The following is a 19,922-nucleotide window of genomic DNA, read 5'->3' as shown; positions in this document are numbered from 1 at the left end:
CTGATAACAAAAGGTTTATAACTGTGAACCAAATGAAACTGACTGGCTTAAAGGTGGAGAACATACCTGTGACCTTGTCTGTATTAGCCCTGATATGTAATAAATTAAGTTATATAGTCATAGATGGAGGAAGCATTCCCTTTCAAGAAGATAATATTAGGTTTCTGAACTATTCTGATGAAAAATTGGTCCACACAGGGACATGTCTAATGTATAAAGAGCTATATTTTATTTGGACTAATTTTATGTAAAACTGGAAATACTTACTCATAAAACCAGCAGATATTAGAGTTGAGGTTAGAGTCGAGCATTGATGGAATCTAATCTTATTTTATAGTTGAGGAAAATTGAACTGAGAGAAATTAAAAGACAGATATATTCAACTGTTCTCTAATTTTAGACATAATTGTCCATTGGGCATACTTCTGACATGAGACTTCACTGAATTCATTATTTACATGTCAGGCTTCCTGCTAGACTGTAATCTAATGAAAGCAAGGGGCAACATCTAGAATCCTAAACATTTGGACAGTGCCTACCTACTACTTGTGTCTTAGGAATACCGAGCACATAGTCTTACATTATGAGTACATTTTTCTTAATACTCTATAATACCCTAACCCTAGTTTAAAAAGAAATTTCTAAGAAAAAGTCAACAATGAACTCTCAGATACCACAAGTGTCTCTGAGACAAATTAGGCTACCTAATGACTTTTTTTAGAGAACAATTTTGTTTTGTACTGTATAAGAGGGAGCTATTAGTGTAGAAATTGCATCAAAGAATTCTAGAGAAATATATTTAAATATTTGTTATTACTTTAAAGCTTTTCTTGCATTAATTAAATTTTGATAGCTATATGGATGGCCTGGTTTAACAGTGTTAAATGTATTTTGTTAAAAATTTGTTTTCCAAAGTTTAAATCTCCAAAGATGTATTTATATTGTGTGAATGCAATCAGGCTTACATCCAAATTTTCTTCAGTCAGGATACTGGTATTCTATAGCTCTGTGACCTTTTTTTTTTTTGTAGTTTTTCTTTTCTATTTGATACTTACATTGAGAAATACTTACTGTTGTAATTTGGTTAGGCAGTGCTTTTTTGACTGTTTTGTCTTTTTCAATTTTTGCTTACAGCCCAAGTCTGACTCATCCATGAGATCACGTGGTGATATAAATGGAGCAACCTGAAGGGTTAGAGACATTCGGGAGGTAAGAAGCAATAATTCACTCTCTAATTTTTTTTCAACAGCCTGAAAAGATAGAAAGATTTTCTTTGATTCTTTCTTTTATTATTATTATTATTATTATACTTTAAGTTCAAGGGTACATGTGCACAACGTGCAGGTTTGTTACATATGTATACATGTGCCATGTTGGTGTGCTGCACTCGTTAATGCCTCATTTACATTAGGTATATCTCCTAATGCTATCCCTCCCCGCTCCCACCACCCCACAATGGGACCCGATGTGTGATGTTCCCCTTCCTGGGTCCAAGTGATCTCATTATTCAATTCCCACCTATGAGTGAGAATATGCAGTGTTTGGTTTTCTGTTCTTGCAATAGTTTGCTGAGAATGATGGTTTCCAGCTGCATCCATGTCCCTACAAAGGACACGGACTCATCCTTTTTTATGGCTGCATAGTATCTTTCTAACTCTCAATGCTGTGAAAACAAATCCCAAAATATTGACTAAAAATTCCTCTTTTTAAAAAACCTCTTTAAGAGTTTTCTGCCTAAAACATGTGTTTGAGGACCTGAGGTGAAAGCTAGCTGACAGTGTGGCTCTGTCCAAATTTATGGAGGAATTCTTCTAAGCCTGAAAGTGAAGGCTAGCTTAGACATCTACATGTAGTGAGGTTGATCCAAACCGAGCTTCTCTCATCAAAAATGTCGCCTTATGTTCTCAAACTTCAACAAGGGTAAAGTTAATGGCAGGCTTTAATTTACTCAGCATCCATAGCCATAGAGGGCTTTCTGTTGGAATCACATAAACCTGTTTTCTAAACTATAATCAGGTGTTTTTTTTTTTTTTTTTTTTTTTAATGGAGTCTTGCTCTGTCACCCAGACTGGAGTGCAGTGGTGTGATCTCAGCTCACTGCAACCTCCACCTCTTGGGTTCAAGCGATCCTCCCACTTCAGCCTCCTGAGTAGATGGGACTACAGGCATGTGCCACCATGCCTAACTGATTTTTGTATTTTTAGTAAAGACAGAGTTTTGCCATGCTGGCCAGGCTGATCTCGAACTCCTGACCTCAGATGATCCACTTGCCTCGGCTTCCCAAAGTGCTGGGATTATAGGCGTGAGCTACCATGCCTGGCCTATAGTCGGGCTTTTTAAAGAGTTGAAAGGACTGTCTCAAAGAATTAAATAAAATAATGCATTGAGGAAAGATATAATATAAAAGTAAGAGAGAGGTGATCCTGGTGTTTGTCCTGCCACACCACCGACAGTTCTAAAACGTTACCTACTTTGGAGCTCAGTTTCTTCCTTCTGAAATTGAGTCCTTCAATAGATGATCTTCAGGTTACCTTCAAACATTTAAATTCTGCAATTTAATGATAAAATAATTTATGCATAGCAATCTACTAGAGAAGAGAATAAATGAAGCTCCAAACAGAATGATCACTATAATATCTATTTTGATAAGTTAAGAGACAGCTTCTATGCCTAAACATTCAATCATAAAAACATTAAGAGAGTAATCTTTAATACAGTAATTTGGCCTCCTGCTTCTTAGTCTCACATTTTGTATATTTTAATGAAAGATAATCACTCAGAATTATAATTTCAGAACATTTAAGTTGATATTTTAGTGAGAATAAAAATTTTTTTTTTTGGCTTGGAAAATAGAAATTAGGCCTGGGCAACAAAGTGAGACCCTGTCTCTACAAAAATTAAAAAAAATTAGCTGGGTGTGACAGTGTGCACCTATAGTGCCAACTACTCCAGAGGCTGAAGCAGGAGCATCAGTTGAGCCCAGAAATTCAAGACTGCAGTGAGCTATGATTGTGCCACTCCAGCATGGGTGACAGAGTATAGATGTAAATCCAAAATAGCAATACAAGCATATTAGTTCTGAATATGGAGATTAAACACAATAAAAGTCTACACCCATGCTCTGAGAAACCTTTCTTAAAAAGAAAGAAAGAAGAGAAACAAAGAAAGAAAAAGGAAGGAAGGAAGGAAGGATACTAATCTTTATTTAAAAAATATCTATGCATGTGGTGTTTTTAGTTGAGAAAATCTATTTAGTGAAGTCTCTAGGCTCTAGTTTCTGTGCTTAAGACAATGCAATGAACTGCATTTTTGGTTGTGTTCATTAACGCTCTTTAACTTCTTTTATTGTTATAAAAATTACCAAAAGCTGAGAATCTTTTGAGAAAACAATCAATAAAGAGGCTTCGACTGTGTCCAGTGATTTCCATCCCACATACTCCTTTGCTTTGGCTTCAGTGAATGCAGGAACTGAGACGATCATTACTGAAAATGTGGCTATCACTACTGACGCTTAGCATGTCTACACATTCTTTACCTTCCCCACTCCAGCATTACCTCTGTTAGCGTCTGGGGAATCTAATATAAACATCAATGCAGGACTTACAGTTAATTGCTTTCAAGAAAACAAAATTCACCATTTTGTCATTTTATGGTATGCATTAAAGGGGTGGGGTATGAATGGCAAAATCATTGACAACAGTTTCACTGGCTAGAGCATCTGGATTTCTCTTCAAATTTGCAGAAAGTTTCCTTTTTTCTCATCCAATCCATCTCTTCTTCAGCCAGCTTATCAAATTGCCAAGCAATTTTTGGAATAGGTGTTTCGTTTTAAAAAATTAGTTTACTGTTTGCCATTGATCCAAGATAACTCCACTTTATGCTTCTTGAATATAAAAGAGATATAAGCTCTACAGAATCCCTTAATTCTATCATGTGGAGAATATGAATTAAATACCTACCATGTTTAATAATTTAAAAAGACTTTGGGACAATGTCAACATATTTAAAGGGAAAAAGGTTTTGAGATTTTGGGGTTAAGTACTTTATTTTGAAATAATTGCTTTTCTACTAACATATCATTTCATTTAATATTTAGAAAATCTTGTGAGAAAGGCTTAATGTCCCTCCATTCACACATGAGGCTGAGAGGCTAAGAGAGGTTAACAATCCGGTCATGGTCACACCCCTTCCAGAAAAGGAAGGAACCAGGATACAAACCTGGCTATGGCTCCAAAGTTCATGTTTGCATTTATTCTGTTCTGCTCTCTTCAAGGAGCATATGAGCCAGTGGAAGAAGTGAACATGCAAATATCCTGACTGCGATATTGACCAAAAGCCCATCTGAAGAGTACAAACTAAATATTGTTAAAGTCGGTTTTATAGAACACAACAATTCCATGAAAGTTAAATCAAAGTTCGGTTTAAAGCACCAGTGTTTTATATACATTTCATAAATGCTGAGGTTGATATGAGATCTTATCTGTCATCAAATAATGTCTGATTTCAAATTTTGTTATCAAAATAGCCTCATTCTTCTTACTAATTGATTTTCTAATTAGGAATTGGCTTAAATTTAGACATACCAATAAAATTATATGAACATATAACTACAATTTTTCATATTTGTGTGGCAATAATTATTTTAAAAATACTATTCCAATGTAATAAATTTTTACTCTGCATATATCTTCTTCATATATTTATATATTTCTTAAGATGATTTTTAAACAAGTATTTATTTTTTAACATGAATATTCCATTTAGTTGTAATCAGTCTACATGTAACTTTATATACTGCTTTTTTGCATATAACATTACATAATATTCTTAGTTTATAAAAATTTAAACTGAAAAGACTGAATAATGTTTCTAAAAGAGAATAATAAATGTGGTACTGTCACGTAACACATTTTTAGAATTTTTAAGTTGTTTAGGTAGATTTCTTTTTGCCTTCAAATATATTTTAATATTGAAAATGATAAATAAAAGCAGACTATAATCTCACCTACCAGATAAACTCTGTTGATTTTAAGTTGAAGTGTGAACTTTTACTGATTGGAGAATTCAAAAACTTAGGAAAAGTATAAAATTATGAAAAGAAAATCTTTGTCACCTTCTTAGTACTTGTCTGCAAAGCTAACTAGGATTAATTTGCTGTTTATTCTTCCAAATTAAAATAGGCACATACCGTGATGTGTAATATGTATCCTTCTATTTACACAAAAGAGATCATGCACATGTCTTATACATCTATTCTTAATGACACTTTGGGAACTCTTTTCATATCTTGTAAATGGTTCTATCACATTTTTTGAAAGCTTCAGTCTGCATAGTTTTCCATTACATAAAAGTCTCAACTTATTTAAACAAAATATTTCTTCTCATTAATTTGCTATAATACTGGATTTATATTGTGCAATGAGAAAGCTGCAATCTATCTTTTCTGATCTCATTTTTTGTTTTTCTATCAAATCTACGTGGTAAGTTTTCAGAAGTTTAGTTCTTAGGTGAGGGAGTGTTGTCATTTAAAATGTTTATGAACATGGCTAATATTTTTGTACATACGCTGTATAAAATTTGTCCCCCAAAGTGGACAGCATTAGCTAACTTTCCAGAGTGGTCACTGCTAAACACTTACAACTTACTATACTTGACATTTGACATTTATTAACTCATGTAATCCTCACTCTGCATTAGACACTATATCACTACCTATATTTATTTTATTTTTATTTTTATGTTTTAAATTTGTATCTATTTATTTATTGTGAGACAGAGTCTCATTCTGTTGCCTAGGCTGCAGTGCAATGGTGTGATCTCAGCTCACTGCAACCTCCGCCCACCAGGTTCAAGGGATTCTCCTGCCTCAGCCTCCCAAGTAGCTAGGATTACAGGCATGTGCCACCACACCAAGCTAATTTCTTTGTATCTTTAGTAGAGACGGGGTTTCACCATGTTGCCCAGGCTGGTCTTGAACTCTTGACCTCAGGTGATCCTCCCGTCTCGGCCTCCCAGAGTGGTGGGATTACAGACGTGAACCACCACGCCCAGTTCCATATTTTAAACAGAAGGATCTGAAACACAGTAGAGTGGCTAAATCACTTAGCCAAAGTCATGTGGCTGATAAATAATGAAGCTACACTATGAACACAAACAGTTCAGCTGTATGGTGTTAACCACCCCAACATATTGCTTAACGGTGCAGGAAAGAGTAGATACTATCCACTTTTGGATTTTGATTAATACGGCAAATGAAAACAATAGGTCAATTTGAGTTAGGTCTTTTTTCATAGGTAAAGTAATATTTGTATTTTGTTCATTACACAAATTCCTTTTTTGTTAACTAGTTTTTCATACTTTTGCATAGTTGTATGTTGAATTGTTCACGTTTCTCAGTAATTTTTACAAAATCAATAGAAAAAATGAAGTGCAACTTTGTGATACATGATATACTTTCCAGAGAGAACTTCTATGTCTTTTTACATTTTAATTTATTGATTTTTAGCTTCTGGATTTGATATTCTTTTTGACATTTTTATTTTATTTGAATTGTTTTGGTATATCATTTGCAACATTTAAAAATTTTTTTAAAAATTTAAAAATGATTTTTATTGTGTATTATAAGAATCCAGATGATTAAAAAAAGTCTTTCATAATTAAATGAAAAGGTTATTTTTAAAATAGTCCTTCAAAACTGATAAGATGTTTATGAACTGACAGTAGCTGAGAAGAGGAAGATAGGTAGTTGGGAAAGGTAATATATACATGGGAAAATGGCACAGGTATCTGCCCCAAGCTAACTAGATGAACAGGAAGAAACTGATAACTGAATGAATGAGTACAGCTACTCCATGTGCAGTGTCACTGAACATACAGACTGAGGCCTTTCTCCTCTCACTTTACTTGATCTCATTTGTCTAAAAGCACAGTAACCTTGAGACTGGAAAATGTAGAAATACCAGCAGTTTTAACTCAAGTCAGCTTCTTCCTAAATAAGTATCAAAAAATAGAGGACATAATTCAACATAAAATGAAAATTCTTCTGTGGAAATGGCAATAGCCTGATAAGGAGAATTTACTTTTATATCTGTATTGGTTTATAGGTAAAGAGGCAACATGAGTAAAAACGTTTGGAATTTTCGCCCACTCTGACATGTGATTTCAATATCCATGATTGGTTTCTAGCAAGCTGCCTTCCATCTCAAATCTGAAAAAAAAAATAAATAAAAATTTGGAGCCATTATTTGTTTGATTAACTTGTATGAGCCCAGCTGTTAGAACATTGAGTATGAATTTAGATAAGGGAATAAAATCAGCCTCATCTGTCCAGTCCTATTGTGTTGTGTTACCAATTATATTTTATGGAAAAAAATCAGATGGAGAAAATGTTTGGCAGTAATAAAGCAGCTGACAACAGGAAAACAAGCATAGTTAGAGTTTAAGAACATCTTGGTTTTCTAGCCCTTATTCGTTAATTCTATCTTGTTTCCTTTTTGTTGTTGTTCTCTTTCTCTGTCTCTTGATTGTTATTAATTTTCCTTTCTCTCCACCACTTATACAAACTATCAATCAAAAATTTTGTTTTTATATTTAAGGGATGAAGGCAATTACTAATTATGAGAATTATACTTTTTCCATTTTCAACTTTGTCTGGGAATAGACCCAGGTCCTAAGTTTTACTGGACAGCTCAACTCTCTAAAAGGGAAAAATAGTACTTAACAAAAGTTTAAGCACATAACATCAAAAATAGAGAAGATTCTGTTATATCCACGAACAAATGCATTTATTGGGAAAAAGGCAGATGTGCACAGATCTAAGCTACTCTCCAATCCTGTGTGAATTGAGGGGCCTTACTGAGGTGTTGACACTGGCCTTGGGGAGTTCCTAATCTGAGTGCAGAGCCAGTTGCAAATGTGTTTTCAGTCAAATATAATTACTGAAGAACACAAACATAACGTTTGTCATCCAAGACCTTTGCAACTTGAAACCCCAGATTAACTTGCACTGAAGGCCTTTTGAGTGAAGATTAGTCTGGAAAGATTTTTCAGGAAAGATGGTGTAGCTAACCAGATAGAGGAATCTGACTCCAGATCTAGTGGGCGGTCCCTCTTATTCACAGGCACTAGCCACAGCAATTACATGTTTTCCTCACTGATATGACAGACGTGAGCCAAGACATAGAGGAGGGTATTATCTCTATCTTCACTGTAATATCAGTGCTGTGTTCAATATTCAGGGACAAAGGATTAGCTTCGTTTTCAGTGAGAGATTTATACAATAATGAGCTAAATCTGTGTTTAATAAAGTTTTGTTCTTTTGTGTTCACTGTAATGTGGAAGTAATTTCAGTCTGTCTGCACAGAGGTCCCGACTGACTCCCATCACAGTATCGGCAGAGCTCCAGCTACACAGGGGAATATATCATCTCTGGTTGCACATGGCTGGCAGCCTCTGAAGACTGGGTTTAAACTGATGGGGCAGGTCTTTCCCATTCAGTAATGCCTGATACAAGTGGCCTTTATTATATTAATAGCTTACCAATCTCCATTGTATTGAACTCTTTCCAGAAATTCTCCAAGGTTTGTACCCTACTTCATGACACTGATACATTGCGCACAGAAAACATGTTCATATTATTAGAACAATTCATATGTTTATATCTGTACACACAAAAGTTAAACTAGGAGCAAGTATATATTGAAATATATGTGTATGTGTATGTATGCACACATATAGTGGCAGTAAGATGCTGGACAAAGATGAAGATCTTGGTGGATCCTAAAGTTGAATTTTGTAGAATTTTTAAAACATGGGAATTACTAAAAGGATCATCTTTAATACTTTAGAAATTTCATTAAAATTGTATTGCAGATTCTGTGCTCTGCCCAGGTCCACTATAGGTCCTATGACACTGGGCAAGTCACTTAATTTCTCTGAGGCTTCCTTTATGCTGGGTAAAATAAAAAATTGAGCTAGCTAATCTCCAAGCTGCCCACCAGGTCCAAAGGACTGTGGTCATGACCAAAGGGAGCCATAACGAACTTCCCCTACAGAGAGGTTCCCAAGTTAGTGACAGGACTATAATGCTATAGAAAGTTCTGTTTAACACTGTAGAACCCCAAGAGTGAAACTGAATCAAATAAAAATTTGCATTTACTTGAGGGCTCCTAATCTGTCAACATGTATCTGGTTTCACAGATGCTTTCTTTTTCTCTGATACAAAACTATTTATATTCAAGATACATGGCATAAAAATTGCTTCTAAATACATCTTTATAAAGCCTCAATAGCTTCAGTTGTTTCAATCACCTTTTTCTGCGTACCAAAGTACTTCCCCCTAAGTCTGAGGGTCAGAAACATGGAGAGTAGCTCACCTCTGCCTCATAGAGTCAAGTGGGGTCAGTTGGGGTGAGTCATACAGTTGTGGATCGACTAAAATGTTTACTTGCGGCCTGTTATGGACTGAATGTTTGTGTCTCTTCAAAATTTATATGTTGAAATCATATTCCCATTGTGATGGAATTTGGAGGCAGGGCCCTTGGGAGGTAATTAGTATGAACTGAGAAGTGGGCCCTCACCAGACACTGAATCTATCAGGAGTTTAGTCTTGGACTTTTCAGTCTCCAGAATTGTGAGAAATTAATGTTTGTTTTATAATCCACCCAGTATAAGGTCTTTCATTATAGTAGCCTGAACTGACAAAGGCAGGGCCATATGTGTGACCTCAGTTTGTGCTGTTGGCTACAATCTGTCACTCCCCTGACCTTGGATAATGACTGTGATGGCAGGAAGAACCACAAAGATTTCTCTCACATATGTGGCAACTCAGGCTTGTCCATGTGCCCTTCTGTCACCCTGTGAAGCTAGGGTGGGCTTCCCACCACATGGCAGTCTCAGGGGAGTTGGATTTCTTACATGGTGACTGCCATTCAAGAAGGAGGAAGTGGAAGCCTCCAGTCCTCCAAAAGACTGGGCTGGAAATAGCATAAGGTCACTTCCATCATATTTTATTTGCTCAGCCGGATTTGGTAAGTACACAAGCAATCTCCATCTCTGGGTGGTAGGGATGGTCAAGAATTTGCAACCATCTTTAACCTGCCAGAGTAACCACTCCTGGTTTGGTTACTTTCCTAGAGGCAGAAGAATTGTTTAGATTTTGTTGTCTATGTGGATCCTTCTCCATTTTTGTTACTGGCAAGTATAAATGACCAGATTTTTTTTCCAAAGGGATATTCAACCAGGATGACGGTATAACTAATATTCAGAAATTTAACACAGGCCTCATTTGTAAAATGCCTTCAGCAGTTCAATATAGGCAGCAGAGCGTAAAGTCCTTTTTGCATTGGAAGTACATACTTTGACTCTCAGTTGGAGATAATCTCACTTGAAAAAACTATAGAGTTTTTTATAAAGTATTGCCTGACAAGCGATTGTCCAACGCTCACTGACGATGGATAAATAATGCTGTAAAAAAAACAGTATATGAGTTTGCTAGGGCTGCCATAAAAAAGGTGTCACAGACTTGGTGGCTTAACTAACAGAAATGTATTTTCTCACAGTTCTGGAGGCTAACAATCCAAGATCAAGATGTCAGCAGGATTGGTTCCTGAGGGCCTTGAGGAAGAATCTGTTCCAGAACTTTCCCTTTGGCTTGCCAATGGCCGTATTCTCTCTGTGTCTTCTCATGTCTTCTCTGTGTATTTGTTTCCAAATTTATTCTTCTTATAAGGACAGTAGTCATATTGAAAAAGAGACCACCCTAATAATCCTCATTTTAACTTGATTACCTCTTTAAAGACCTTATCTCCAAATACCATCACATTCTGAACTATTCAAGAATAATGCATCAATACATGAATTTTGTGAGGGGCAGGGAGACAGAATAAGACCAACCCACAACACCCAGATACATAGCACAGTCTTCTTCTTCTACGCCCCCTGTGACCGTGCCCACTACTTCATCCTCCAATTAGCTATATTTGAAAAAGTACAAGGGAAAGAAAAGTTGGAGGGGGAAGAAAGAGAGAAAGAAGAAAGACAACATAGATTATGTGCCCTAGATGTTGGCCTTACAAAATGGGAGCGAATCTTAACCAATCATTGTAGCAAAACTTTTTGTTTATGAAGAAAGTTCCTTTTGTTTCTTTTCAGTCCACTCTATCTGCTAATTAAAATCAATAATATGACATGCCATGCTATCTTTCCTACCTGATCCACTTACACTGTATTGTCAGGTTTGGTTTATTTCATTTTCTGGGCTTATTTGCCAGTTAATCATTTGTTTTTATATTACAAAGTGGCTCATCTCTGCCTCATTGCACACTGAAAGTAATGCCTGACAAGCGATTGTCCAACGCTCACCAAACCATGCTTGTGCAGGTTGGCAAAGGATGCTGTCAGCATAGACAAGCTGACTTACTTACGTACAGCCAGCCTGCCTTTGCCATCTCACTGTCAGATCTGCTCATAGTTCCTGACACAGGGAAAAGAATCAGAATGATATATAGAATTAAAGGATAATGGAACTGGAATAATGTTGAGCATCTTAATTAGAGACTTTGGGCAGGATATAATCATACCCGTGAGTTGAATATGTACTTAGGAGAATATTAGAATCTTTGAAAAATAAGGAAGTGTTAGTAATTCTTTAGCTAGCAAAATGCACTGTTTTATGGAATGTAAAACAAACAGCACCAAAGAAAACAGTTTTATAAAATGACTTTTCCATGGTTTACTCATTTCTTCATATAAAAGAGAAAGTGCTTCCAATTTACTGTGAAGATTTATAGCATTATTTACTTATGTAAAAGAAAACATTTTTCATTAATTATTTTGCCCATCTGCTGAGTCCTCCTGTATTTCATATTGTACAAGGTCTATCAATAAACTGATAAGCTCAGTGCAAACAGAATAAATGTGCTTTTAAGACATTGTGCAGTACTTCATTTACTTAAATGAAGCTATTGCTCTAATATCAGTGGGACATTCAATTTGATTTTTTTCCTTACTGAAAATGGATGTTCACTACTGACATTCACACTTTACACCTTAAGTCGTTGATGATAAACAATACATAGCTGCTAAAAAGATGCCTGAGTTGAAGGGTGGAGTGTGAAACTAGCTGGTTGAAGTGAAAATTGAGCCCAAGACTCATAACCTCAGCTTTGTAGAAATGCTTTTAAATTGGACTTTGGTCTAAGGTGCTTGAATATAGCTCTGAGTGGCGTTACTCTCTAATCCAAGAAATATTTGCAATCAATACAACTTTTAGAATCCAAAAAATTCTAAGTATAAGGCAATTACAGGTGGATTAGAAAATAAAATGTACTGGTAGAAAATAGTTAATGTAAAATTTAATTTTCTTATTTGATAAACAGCATGGCTAATAAGCCCAAGTGTTAAAAAGCCCGTTAAAGATAAATATGTTTTTGACAAGCAGCTTTTCAATAGGAGATTAAGAACTGAAAACTCACTATAAGAATGGGTGGGATTTACAAACCTTTTGAATAATTTCAGAGCAGGCTAGGGCAACTTGACACCCTGAAAACCTTGCAAAATTAATCTTTCATGACAATATTTGAAGACTGCCACCACTGTCATCCCTTCAACAAATATTCACTGAGCTGTGACAAGCACAGTGCTTGGGGCTGTGAATAGCACAGACTATGACATCAAGAAGTTCATGGTTGGTGTCACTTATTTAACAAGCATTTATTGAGCACTACCTATGTGATAGGCACCTTGCTAAATACACCCTGGGGATTAAATAGAACATATGACATAGTCGTTGTGCTCAAGATTTACCTGACCGCTCCATATACTGATTTATGGAAATTCTGAAACTACGTTTGTCATTTACCTAAAAAAGACACTAGCTAATTGATAGAGAAATGTTCTGCAATATTATCTCTCAGCCCTCAGGCAACTGCATCTTTCTTGCTACCTCACCTCTATATTCTTAACTGCTCTGCTCTGGTTTTTGTAAGTGGTGTTCCTTGTGTGGCCTGTATTTTGGAACCTCTGCTCGTGTAATGGTGTTTGCCACACAGTTGAACTTTTGAACTAATTCTTCTATGTTGTGATCACAAAGTTTTCTTAGATACCTTTTGTACCTGGTTCTCAATTTCCACTTGCTTTGACCCTTCATGTGTATATCCTGTAACTGCTGTCTGTTATCTGAAAATATCCTTTTTCAGAAAGCCTAATTCTAGTATTTTACTTTGTTGCATTTCTAGATGAGTAATATTCATTGTCTAATCTGCTTGAAAACTGACTAAAATCCCTATTTAACATTTATTTTTAATTCTGATGCACTAAAATCCAAATGTTATTCAGCTTTTAACATAATGAAAAAAGAGAAACTTGCATATTAAAACAGAGACATTCATCTAATTAGTCTTACTAATAAAATTCCTAGGTAGGTTGAAAAATAGAGAAAGATTTGAAAAGAGACTTTGCTTTGACATTGTTGAATTCAAAGTCACTCAGAAAGAAAATTTGACATAATAAAATTTTTTGTCTTTTCAAATTTCCCACTGAGAAACAAAAATAAAATTCTAAGCCACCAGATGATGGAAACAAGCCTCTCTTTGTCAAGGGGAACCTCATGGAAACCTTGGAAGCTGAGTTCGTGACCATGGTGGGATGGGGGATCAGACATGCATTATATCCCCAGTCCCTTGCTGCCTGTCATTAGGCTTTCTTCCCTCAGGGCTAAACAGAAACCAGCTCTTTCAAGAGTCTTATGAGGTATAGAACAAAGACAAAACTAGATTCATTCTTCCTTCATCCCTCCCTGAGATGTCCACTTCCTCAATTTCCTTTCCTTCAAATGTTCACTTTATCTTATGCAAAACGTAGATTTACCAAACACCAGCTAAAGTCTCACACATATGTTTTTATTCCTTTCACTGCTGCCCTCCTCCCCTCTTTTAAAATAAAATGTACAAATACTAAACCTCTGGAGAAACTCTTTGGACAAAACAGTCACATCTGCCTGTGACTTGAGTTTTTCCCAGGTGTACCCTCAGGCTGGTTCAATAAGCCTTGATGATTTAAGATTTATTATGCCTCAATTACTGATGTTGGTTTCATCACCATATTTTAGGCGACTGTTTGTTACTCACTGGAATACTCCTTCATTCCCAGAAATCCTGAAAATTCTTCCAAACATATAAGTTTAATGAGCATTTTAATTCTCATTATCTAATTCTAATACATATCTAATTCTCTACGTAAGGTATTATGAGTACATGTTTTTTCACATCACCCTTTGGCTTACCTTATTACAGCAGCAACAATGTTTTACTTATTTTAGTTGCAGTTAGAAGGGTTTCTTCTAATCAGATTACATTTTCATTTGACAAATTTATGAAAAGAAGCCTTAAAAAAACTTGCCAGGAGAACGTGATAATTTATGTCAAAATTACATCAGCTGATTTTTAAAAATTTTTATTTCCATGCTTTTGGGAATGCAGTTGGTTTTTGGTTATGTGGATAAGTTCTTTCGTGGTGATTTCTGAGATTTTAGTGCACCTGAGCAGTGTACACCATATCCAACATGTAGTTTTTAAATCCCTCATGCCCCCAACATTCTCCCCTGGGTCCCCAAAGTCTTTGACATTAATTATTCTTACGCCTTTGCATCTCATAGTTGAGTTCCCACTTGTAAGTGATAACATATATTTGGTTTTCCATTCCTCAGTTACTTTGGGTAGCTCTACCTAGTAGTAGGATTGCTGGATTAAATGGCAGTTCTACTTTCAGTTTTTTAAGGAATCTCCATACTGTTTTCCATAGTGGTGGTCCTAATGTGCCATGCTCTTCTGTATTTACAGTAGGAGTTGTTAAAGCAAATTAAATATGGCCTGAGAAGGACTCCATACTTCTATATTTGAGTTCTTGTGGATGAACTGCAACCTAACATAATAGGTAGATAAAATTGAAAATTCAATTTAGGAGTATGTGCCTGTAACAGTGACTGAGTCTGGGCGAATCCCAAGAGCCATACTTCAACCAGTCATACACTGTTGAATGCTCAAACTGTGTTCAAATAAAGCAAATGCCGAGCTGTAGTCAATCCAGATGTTTTTGTACTTCACTTCCAATTTCTGTACATCACTTTACTTTTCTTTTCTATAAACTTGTTCTGAGCACAAGGGACCCCTGGAGTCTCTCTGAATCTGCTGTGATTCTGGGGTCTGCCTGATTTGTGAATTGTTTATTGCTCAATTCAACTCCCTTAAATTTAATTCAGCTGAAGTTTTGCTTTTACCAGAGTTAAAAAATCAAAATCGAGTTAACTGTTAGAGTTGTGTTTCTGATGACCTTAAAGGACTCGGTTGAGAGATTTTAATAAAATTGTGCAGAGATATCTCGCCTACTTGGTCACTCACAGAGCCTGGATTTATCAAATTTTGTTTGTATAAGATTTGTATTTTTTAAACAAAATAACATTCCCTGGATTCAATTTTAAAGATTAATAAAGCCAGTTGAAAAAAGAGAAACAATTAGCTAGGAAATGATTCTTTTGACATATATGGTATGGAATTAGTGCAATGGCTTTTCCACCATGTCCTCCCTCACTTTACCTTTTCCTAATTAATCAATCCGTTTTTTTAAATGTACAGATATACGGAATTTTAATTTTGGTTAATGACAGCAAAGAAGTATATTCATCTGCTAGGACCCCCGCAACAAAATACCAGAGACTTGCAGGCTTAAACAACAGAAATTTATTTTAGAATTCTAGAAGCTGGAAGTCTATGAGCATGGTGTCAGCAGGGTTGTTTGTTTCTGAAGCCTCTCTCCTTGACTTGCAGTTTGGCCACTTCCTGGCTGTGTCCTCACATGGACTTTTCTCTATGCGTACATCTCCCTGATGTCTCTTTGCGCGTCTGATTTTGCTTTTCTTATAAAGACAGCAGTGAGTTTATATTAGAACTCACCCTATAGACCTAATTCTAACTTAATCATCTCTTTAAAGGGCCTATCTCCACATTCACATTCTGAGGTACTGCAGTTAGGGCTTCAGTATAGAAACTTGGAGAGGGCACAATTTAGCCCAGAACAAGAAGAGACTGATTACTCATTCATTTAACAATGAATTTGTCATTCTTATGCTTCAAAGTTGTGATCTGGTCTTCTGGATTGCTTTTTTACACTGAGGAGTTTACAGAAAGCAACATCTAGGTTCATAAAACCATGCCTTCATGGAGAAACAATACTAAAAAAGTCTTTACAAATTATCCACGTCAAACAGATTTTGGTTTATACCTGTTAACACATGAATAAGGATTTCGCTTGTTCAGAAAATTATTTAGTCATGGAAAATGTATGTATGTCTCTTTATGCCTTTATGGATTTGATTAATTCAACAAATTAATGTGAAAATATTAGTGTGTATCAGTAATGGGCTACAAACTTTTGCAGGGAGCTTCCATATACATAGTATTTTCCTGTAATTGATATGCCATGGAACCCAAAGTTATTACAGGTCTCTTTTTCTGCCTGAAGTGGCATTGTAAAGAGGAAGTAATCACTGATTCCTTGGTTAGAAGCTTGGGCTCTTAAGTTAGGGAATCCATTCTTCTTATCTCAATTCTGCCACTAACAATACTTAATGTTGACATCTGTTCAATTTTTTTCGTCTGGATTCAAGCCCACACCTTAGCATTGTGGAATAATTACCTGAGATAATTCATAGAAAGCAGTAGGTGCAACAGTGATCACAGTAAAGCAGCGCTCTTTAAAATATTTGAATATATAAAACTTGTGCAGAAAAGGGAAGTGAAATAACCCCCTTCCCACCCTGCCTGTCCAAAAAAAAAAAAAAAAAATCCAACAATAATACATGTTTGAAACTATTTGTTGATTAAACAAATGTTAGCTATTATTAGATATTCTTTGGTAGAAAAACATAATTCTCTATTTTAAATTTTGAGTAGCGGTAATATGCACCACATGTGCATTGCTTATTGTGTTTCAAGAACTCTGTTATAGACATATATCACCTCAATTAACATTCGATAAGTGATCCACATTGTTTTCCCTCTCTGCACAGCATCTTGGAAGAACTAGCCTGTCAGAATAAATTCATCTTTGACAGTACCTGAGGTGATTCAATAGTATATACATATATATACACACTAATATATGTTTATATAATATATACACAAATGTGTGTATATTATGTATGTACATGTATATCTACATATGTGTCTACATATTATATATGTGTATATATGTATATAATATATACAAATATGTTCATATATGTATATATTTACATACATACATATACTACTGAATATGTACATACATACATATTTATGTGTGTATATACACACACATATGTATATGTGTATGTGTGTGTGTGTGTATGTATATATATATAAAATATCTAGGCCCATTAGCCTATTAACTGTAAATGAGGAAGCCATACTAAGAACACGAATATATACAAGCATTTCTCTATGGTTAGCTAAAGTATGCTTCCAGATGATGCATTATAAAAGAAGTTGTGAAATCTTTCTCTAGGCATGGCCAAAAGAATTGTCTCTCTTCTACTCAAACAAATGTCATTTGTTTATTTATTCATTTTTTAGTGAAGAAGCCCCTGGATACGGCAGGATAGGTTCAGAGAGACACACTTTTTTCTTATATTATCTCACCTCAGCTGCTCCTCTTCTATCTCACCTGTACCTACTCAGCTACACCACTGTCAAATTCTCTTCTTGACTTGTTTATGATGCTGCTTTCTTTTATCAAGTTATTTTTAATAATTCCAAGACAAATTTTCACATCTTTATTTTGCTTATTAAATATTTTAACTTTCAGCAAAACCTCTAGTTATCCACACTTAAATATACTTTAGCTGAGATCAGCTTCCTCTCTGTGTATAGGACTCTGAAGTTTTCTCTCTAAGAGCTCAGTATTGTATAATGATGTTCTCTATCACTGTGCTGAAAAAAAAGGTGGGATATTTCCATCTCAGCTTTCGGTAAGCTAAGAACATTTCTGGTTAGGATAGGACTTGAAATTGATCGAACAGCAAGTAGAAGTATGGATGCCAGGGTACTTTCTGAGTAGTACCAACACTAATCCTCCTTGTGAAGTCTTTAAGGGTGTTCTGTGTTAGGCCTTTCTTATATTGCTATAAAGAAGTACTTGAGATTGGGTAATGTATAAAGAAAAGAGGTTTACTTGACTCATGTTCTGCAGGATGTACAGGAAGCCTCATACCAGCCTCTTCTCAGCTTCTAGGGAGGACTCAAGGAGCTTTTGGTCATGGTGGAAGGCAAAGAAGGAGCAGGCATTTCACATGGTGAAAGCAGGAGTAAGACAGAGGGGAGGTGCCATACACTTTTAAATGAACAGATCTCCTGAGAACTCGCTCACTATCACGAGAATAGCACCAAGCTATGAGATATCTACCACCATGACCCAAGCACCTCCCACCATGCCCTACCTTCAACATAGGGATTACAATTCAATATGAGATTTGACAGTGACATCTATTCAAACTATTCAAATCATTCCAACCCTGGCCCCCCGAATCTCATATCCTTCTCACATTGCAAAATAAAATCATGTCTTTCCAATCATCTCCCAAAATCTTGACTCATTTCAGCATTAACTCAAAAGTTCAAAGTGTCATCTGAGACAAGGCAAGTTCCTTCTACCTATGAATCTGTCGGCTCTGACCCCACATTTCCTCTCTGCACTGCACTAGTGGAGATTCTCTGTGAGGGCTCTACCCTTGTAGCAGGCTCCTGACTGGACACCAAGGCTGTTTCATATATCCTCTGAAATTTGAATATCTGAAATTCTGCCCCATCTCCTTAACTCTTGCATTCTGTGCACCTGCAGGTTTCACACCCCATGGAAGCTGCCAAGTCTCAAGATTTGTGGCCTCCAGAGCTGTGGCCCAAGCTATATCTGGAGTCCTCTGCACTGAAGCTAGAGCTGAAGCATCCTGAATGTGGGCAGTAGTGTAGGGCAGCTGGGCCCTGTCCCCTGAAACCATTCTTTTGTCCTAGGCTTCAGAGTCTGTGATGGGAAAGCCTTCATCTTAGATCTTAAAAATGCCTTCTAGGCCTTTTTCCCATTGTCTTGGCTATTAGTATTTGACTCCTTTTTAGTTATGCAAATTCCTCTAGCAATTGATTGCTCAGTAGCCTGCCTAAATTCCTTCCCCAGAGTTGGGCTTTTCTTTTATACCACATGCCCAGCCTACAACCTTTTCTAATTTTTATACTCGGCTTCTTATTTAAATATAGCTTCCAACTTTAAGTCATTTTCTTGCTCCTGCATCTGAGTATAGGCTGTTAGAAGCAGCCAGGCTACATCCTGAATGCTTTGTTTCTCAGAAGTTTCTTGAAAGAGATACCTGAAATCATCACTACTTTTTTCTTTTTGAGATGGTTCTTACTCTGTCACCCAGGCTGCAGTGCAGTGGCATGATCTCAGCTCACTGCAACTTCTGCCTTCCAGTGATCCTCCCACATCAGCCTCCCAGGTAGCTGGGACCACAGGTGCATGCCACTATGCCTGGCTAATTTTTGTATTTTTGGTAGAGATGGGATTCATGAAGTTGCCCCGGCTGATCTCAAACTCCTGCCTTCAAGTGGTCCACCTACCTTGGCTTCCCAAAGTGCTGGGATTACAGACATGAGCCACTGTGCCCAGCCACCTAAGTAATCACTTTGAAGTTCAACCTTCCACACATCCCTAGGGCATAAAAAGAACACAGCCAAGCTCTTTGCTAAGGCATAATGTGCACTACCTTTGCTCCAGTTCTCAATATGTTTCTTGTTTCCATCTGAGACCTTGGCAGCCTGAACTTTACTGCCCATATCATTATTAGCATTTTGGTCACAATCATTTAACCAGTCTCTAAGAAGTCCCAAACTTTCCCTCAT

The 19,922-nt window shown here is 36.2% G+C and overlaps 1 long non-coding RNA gene across 1 annotated transcript in view; it reads left to right on the top strand.

The window, feature by feature from the left end:
* The window catches only part of LOC119622720 (uncharacterized), an 82,988-nt gene extending 71,077 nt beyond the window's left edge, over window positions 1-11,911 (top strand). Inside the window, exon 3 of the long non-coding RNA XR_005239297.2 lies at window positions 10,560-11,911. This is a non-coding gene — a long non-coding RNA (uncharacterized lncRNA). The remainder of the gene's footprint in view (window positions 1-10,559) is intronic.
* Window positions 11,912-19,922: the final 8,011 nt, after the last annotated feature.

The sequence above is a fragment of the Chlorocebus sabaeus genome, chromosome 23, assembly GCF_047675955.1.
Source record: "Chlorocebus sabaeus isolate Y175 chromosome 23, mChlSab1.0.hap1, whole genome shotgun sequence".
In the NCBI taxonomy this organism is placed as follows: Eukaryota; Metazoa; Chordata; class Mammalia; order Primates; family Cercopithecidae; genus Chlorocebus; species Chlorocebus sabaeus.
This window is presented reverse-complemented; position numbering and strand designations above follow the sequence as displayed.